This window comes from Paroedura picta, chromosome 5 (genome assembly GCF_049243985.1).
Source record: "Paroedura picta isolate Pp20150507F chromosome 5, Ppicta_v3.0, whole genome shotgun sequence".
NCBI lineage: Eukaryota > Metazoa > Chordata > Lepidosauria > Squamata > Gekkonidae > Paroedura > Paroedura picta.
The window spans coordinates 36,817,083-36,823,633 of NC_135373.1; positions in this window are offsets into that span (position 1 = coordinate 36,817,083).

Consider the following 6,551-nt stretch of genomic DNA (forward strand, 5'->3'; position numbering starts at 1 on the left):
GGCCTTTAAAAAGAGAATGAGACCAAAGTTTATTTTGTTCACCTCACGCAATCTAGACACTATGCTTCCTTTGATACAGCCCAATATCCCATTAGCCTTCTTAGCCACTGACTCACACTGCTGACTCATGTTCAGTGTATGGTCTGCTACAACTGGCTGGTCTTGCTCGGGGGGCAAGTTGCTGGCACGCTGTAGTGACAAGTGGGTCTTTCCAACTATGTCTCCTAAGGTGTAGAACAGCATTTCTAAAAGGACACAGAATGGCTTTCACCTTATTTGGGTAGGTCAACCCACCCCCTCCCCAAATGGCCAGTGATGGCCCTGGAGGGGATGGGGAGGGCTCCCAGCCATTCAAACTTTTGCTGAATGAGGCTCCTTTATTGTGGTCAACCTGTTAATGGTAGTTGGAGTCCAGCGTGGTGAGACCTTTTGGGGTTGGCTGGATTCTTTGTAACTAATTACAGGTTGGGTCCCCCCCAGTCTTTGGGACTTAGGACTGTTCTAGGATCAGCCTTCAGAAAGATTTTGGACAGGTCTGCAAATTAACATATGCCAGACTGGCCGGCATTTGGCTTGGATGAGCCAAATGCGGAAAGGAAGAGTAGCCCTTTGGTGCTTCAGAATGGACTCTCGGCCACATGATGAACTCTATAACAGTGATCCCCAACCACCGGTCCGGGGACCGGTACCAGTTCGTAGATCAGTCAGTACCGGGCCGTGGCTCTGTCTAAGAAGTTAGGTACTTCAGCCCACCAATGTCAACCCAACTTTGCAGAAGTCCAGGTCACAAAGCTCCCCTTCTCCATTCCTGCTCTGCTAGGACTCCCTCATCTCACGTCCAGGAGTGCCTTATTCCCAGGGCAGCCCACACAACTCCGCAGCAACGAGGATCCTGCCCGCTGCCTTCAGCGACCAGGGCAAAAAGAAACAGAGCCCAGCTTGCTCCCCCATCCTTCTCGTCCGTTTGCCCAATCAGAGGATCCGTAGTGGCCGCCAGCTAAGCCCCTCTGGCGTCATCTAGTAGACTACCCCCCCCCCAGGCCTAAGTAAAATTGTCAAGTGTTGACCGGTCCCCGGTGATAAAAAGGTTGGGGACCACTGCTCTATAACATAACTAGACAGGCAGGCAGCCTGGCTCTGAAGGAATTGTCCTCAAGGGGTCAGTAGAGAGGAAGGAAGCTTTCCCAAACCTACACTAGTTGGATTTCCCCTGAGTGAAACAGGAAAAGCTACTTTTAACGTGCATTGAAAGTACATTATCCTATGTGTGCAGAATATTGCTTCCTTAGCGTGGAAACAATCACATGCACAGACTGTCCTCCATTAGAGGCTTTTCTGCTCCCAGTCAGTTTTCCAGTTGCTGAATTTTCCCCTCCATCGCCACCAGGATGAGAAACATTTCAAGATATCTTTTGCTCTTGAGATTTTTAAAGAATCCCTCCCACCATTTTGTTTCAGTTCAGATCTCCATTAACTACATGTAAATCAAACTCCTTGTCTGTAAAACAGAAACAACAGCATACCTTGCAGGCATTGACATGTTAAAATTGGAGACTATTAATAAATGCCTTGGTTTTCATAGAACAAATTCGAGTCCAGGGCACCTTTAAGACCCACAAAGTTTAATTCTGGGTATAAGCTTTTGATGTATGCATACAAAGCTGCCTATTCATTTCCACCTGCTCTCTTTTCAGGGGCTGCTCACTCCCCAGGCCAGCCGTTTTCCACCTTTTGACCATGGAGGAGCCCCTGAAATAATTTTTCAGACTTCTAGGAGCCCCGGAAGTGATGTCATGCGGCCACATTCCCAGCCACACCCCCAGAAGTGATATCACTACCCCTAGTCCTCCTTTTGCTCCCTCCTCCTGCCTTTACTACTACTATGGAGGCTCTGTTTTATGTAGGCCAAAAAGAAAGGTAGGAGCTGAAAAGGCAGCCTAGACCTCACTCCAAAGCACCTGAAAGACCCCCTTCAAAGCTCCTGCGGACCCCCAGTGATCCACGGACCCTTGGTTGGGAATACCTGCTCTAGGCTGCTTCTGAGGTTAAAAGATCCCGGCAGACCTCTCTGCATTGAGGGATCCACTCTCACACCCTCAGCCCTTGGCCATGGGCCAAAACATAAGTAGAGGCACATGACCCCTGGCCACAGGGAATTATGTCCCTCACCCTTCCCGGGGGAGTGGGGGATATTTCCCCTTTGCCTTAGCTTGGACTGGTGAGTGAGGCCATGGCTAGGCAATGCAATTGGAGGGAGGGGGGAGGCTCCCATCTGGGTGAGTTTTAAAAAGTGGAGGACCCATGAGGGATCCATGCAGATCCGACTTTGACCTTCTTCCCCACCAGAGAGAGAAGACTCTTGTCCAGGGTTAGTCAAACTGCGGCCCTCCAGGTGTCCATGGACTACAATTCCCATGAGCTCCTGCCAGCTGGGTGACCTTGGGCTCGCCATGGACATCTGGAGGGCCGCAGTTTGACTAATCCCGCTCTTGTGTGTCACCCTATGGAGAGAACCCAGGGCAGATATTCCTGAAACAAACAAGCCACCAGCCTCTGTTGGATTTGGATGACCCGAATTGAAAGCCTCGCTTACCCAGGCAGCCTAAGTGACCCCACCTACGGCACCCTTCGCCTTGGAAACTCAAGGCGCACTTTCCTTAAAGGTGTCTTAAAGGTGCTACTGTTACCCGCCACGACCCCAATAACAATAACAATAACAATTCTGGACACTGATTTTATTTTGCTTCTTCAGACCAACACGGCTACCCATTTGAATCTTTCCTTTCAACTGTGATTCCCTTTCAACTGTGATTTCTCCCAGCCTTTCCCCTTTTAGCAACCGGCTTCGCTTCTGGCTCGACGGCTTCCTTCCTCCCCTCCTTTCCAAGGCTTTGCGCCTCTCCCCGCGGCCAGAGGCGCGCCAGCGGCCCTCCCTGCCCAGCCAGCCACAGCCTCGCTTCCTCCTCCTCGCCGCCGAAGTGAGCGCCGCTTTCCGCCCCCGCCGTCGGGTCGGGGAGTTGCTTCTGAGTCAGGTGATTTCTGGGGCTGGGAAACCCCCCGGCCGGGTTCAAGGGAAAGTTCAGCCGCACCGGGAGGCCCCGGAGAGGGAGACAGGGAGGGGACGGCGGAGCGCCCGGCGACGGAACCAGGCCACTCAGGGCGTCTGTTGTGGGCAGGGGAAGGGAAGGCAGTCGCATGGCGCCTGGAGACTCCTTTGGGGAGCGAAAAGCGGGGTGCAAAACCCCAGCTCTTCTGCATCTTCAGCCCGGATAGTGAAGATTCTCTTTCATCCCTTTGCTTCTCCAACCCTATAGCAGCTTTAGGATTAGGGAGGGCCACACTAGAAAACCGAGGTCACAGAGAACTGCAGGAAAGAATTCTGCAAAAGGCATGGAACAGTCCTTGCAGACTGGTAGGAGAGGTCGGGTTGCCAACCTCCACGTGGAGGCTGGAGACCTGAGATTAGAACTGTTGTCCAGGCAACAGAGATCAGTTCACCCAGACCGTGGATCTATAGTATGATGCTTTGGAAGGGGGAATCTTATACATCACTGAAGTCCCCACCTTCCCTAACCCCACCCTCAAAATCTCCATGATTTCCCAATTTGGGGTTGGCCAAACATGACTGTCCTTCGGCTTCTCAAAGGGAATGGATAATAAATTTCCCACACTTAAAAAAACGTGTTTGAGCTAGGCTGCCCCTTAAGCAGAATTCTCTGGATTATTCCAGGATTTGGATTTAAAATGGGTTAAAAAATGATCCAAACGGTGGTATCTTCTTGTTATAGGAATGCAGCTCACCTTTCCATTTCCAAATTCTGCCTCTCCATGCTTGGGGTGGGTGGGTGAAGAAACAAAGCAAGAGTATATTTGCAGGAAGTTGGAAGCTCAGATAGAAATGTGCAAACGCCCTTCCCCCCCCTATCCCTTCTCCAGAAGGCTGGTTGCCACATATCAGAAGAGAGAGATACAATGGGTTGAGAACGTCCACCCACAATGCAGGAAGCAAAAGACACAAGCAGGAAAGGTCTTCCTTCATCCTCCTTCTCCCCAATTTAGATTCCCTCCCTCCCCCCCCCCCCATGTGCTGGCAAATTGAATCCCTATCTGATGCTCTGACTTTGCAGCAAAAGGGCCTTTATTTTGAGGCATTTCTTCTTGAACTTGGATCTGACACTCCCCATACATTTCTTGCTTCCATTGGAATGATGCACTTTGCCAGCAACAGAATTTCCTCTTTTTTGTTTGCACACATTGTGAGGAAAAGCACGTCTGCTATCATTGCAAAGGTCCCCTCCTTCTCCGTAGTCACCAGCTAAGAAAATTTGCTGACGATCATCAAATTGGAGGCTCCAATTCATCACACTGTGATTCAATAATGACAACAATGAGGCCTCCCTTTTTTTGTTATAACATCGAAGATTGTGATAAAAAGATGTATCACGGGAACAAGATGATGGCAACCATTTCAAAGGCCCCTGTTTCTCCGTAGTCACCAGCTAAGGAAGTGGCTAGCAAAGGTTCCCACAAAATCCTAATGAAAATACTATTCTGTGATTATTGAACCGGATACACCAATTCATCACGGTGTTATAAATCATAATATTGTTTTGTTTAAAGAGTACAGGCAGAACAGGCAGTTCTACCAGTACAGGCAGAAAATGGGGGAGACGGGGAGAGAATGAAGGAAGCACACAAACGAGTAGCATCAAAACCTACCCACCCCCCCAAAAGGAAAGGAACTATATGGAGAAGGCCACATAAAACATCACTGCCTGTTTTGTCTGTGCTATAATATTGCTCTATTATAATAAAGAAAAATTGCATTGTAACAATATTTTTAAAAATCAGCTAATTACTCAGGGGACAACCTGAGGAGGGTGGGGGGCGGGCGCTGAACATGCAATACTGACCATACAAAAGGGTGGTGGGAAACCAAACATTGATTTCGTAATTCCTCACTGGAAAGCGGCAAGTTCAGATTCGAAGGAGAGAAAAAAATTAATTTGGAGAACATGGGGCAACAGGGCACTAGATGCAGATCTATTCGTGGCGAGGCAAAAAGTTGGGTGGGAAGTTTTACAAGCTTTAGTTATTTAATAAGGCTGGTGTGGAGGTTTGCTCTTGTGTGGGAATGTCTTTTGGTGACGGGACATTAAGAAGAAGAGGAGTTGGTTCTTATATGTTGCTTTTCTCTACCCAAAGGAGGTTCAAAGCAGCTTACAGTCCCCTTCCCTTTCCTCTCCCCACAACAGACACCTTGTGAGGGAGGTGAGACTGAGAGAGCCCGGTTATTACTGAAGAAGAATAAGAGTTGGTTCTTGTATGCTGCTTTTCTCTACCCAAGGGAGGCTCAAAGCGGCTTACAGTCGCCTTCCCTTTCCTCTCCCCAGAACAGACACCCTGTGAGGTGGGTGAGGCTGAGAGAGCCCTAATATCGCTGCTCAGTCAGAACAATTTTATCAGTACCATGGCGAGCCCAAGATCACCCAGCTGGCTGCATGTGGAGGGAGTGCAGAATCGAACCTGGCATGCCAGGTTAGAAGTTCGCACTCCTAACCACTACAAACTGGCTCAAAAAGGCTCCACCTCCCTTGATTTGGATTCTCACCTTTTCTTTCTTAAGAGACAGGCATCCAGCAGAGGCTGAAGTGGCTGTCTTGAAAATCCATTCTGAATGCTAACAACCTAAGCAAGTTTGTGACCGTCTCAGACCCTTTGGTGGGCCCGGGGGACAATACCAGAGCGGGTTTCTGCATGTGCCTGACTCACACAGCAGCTGTCTTATTCTGAATCAGAGCACTTGTCCATCACGTCCAGTCTTATCTACTCAGACTGGCAGCAGGTTCCAGGAAGTGGATCTTATTACCTACAGGCTGATCCCCTTTTAGCTGGTGAGGCCAGGGATTGAATTTAGGCCCTTCTTATGCCAAGCAGGTGTTCTGCCACTGAGCCACAGCCCCTCCCCCGCTTTTGCTGCACACATCTGTCCTTTGCCTAAAGCAAAGTCCTGGAAAAAAGTAGATTGCAACTCAGCTGCTGGCTCTTCCTGTGCATAGGGAGCAGGGAACCAGCCAGCCAAACAACTGGTGGGTCATTTATAACAGGGGTAGTCAACCTGTGGTCCTCCAGATGTCCATGGACTACAATTCCCATGAGCCCCTGCCAGCAAATGCTGGCAGGGGCTCATGGGAATTGTAGTCCATGGACATCTGGAGGACCACAGGTTGACCACCCCTGATTTATAAGGTAGTTACCTTCATGGACCTTTGATATTAATAGACCCAAGTTATATGGCTTAAAATATCAGGTATAAAATATCAGGTAGTGTGTTGAAAGCTTTGTTTGTATCCCTGAAAGAAAAACCAATTAGGAAATAAGTTCACTGACGCAGTAAAATACAAAAATGAGGTTTTATACCTAGGAGCTCGTTCTATTGGTTGAATAAAGTTTTTGCCATCGCCAGCTTGGAAATTTATTTCTTGTCTAAACAACTCCTTGGAAGCAACTGAGAATGACTTGGGGACATTTTAGACTTGAAAGTGACTTGT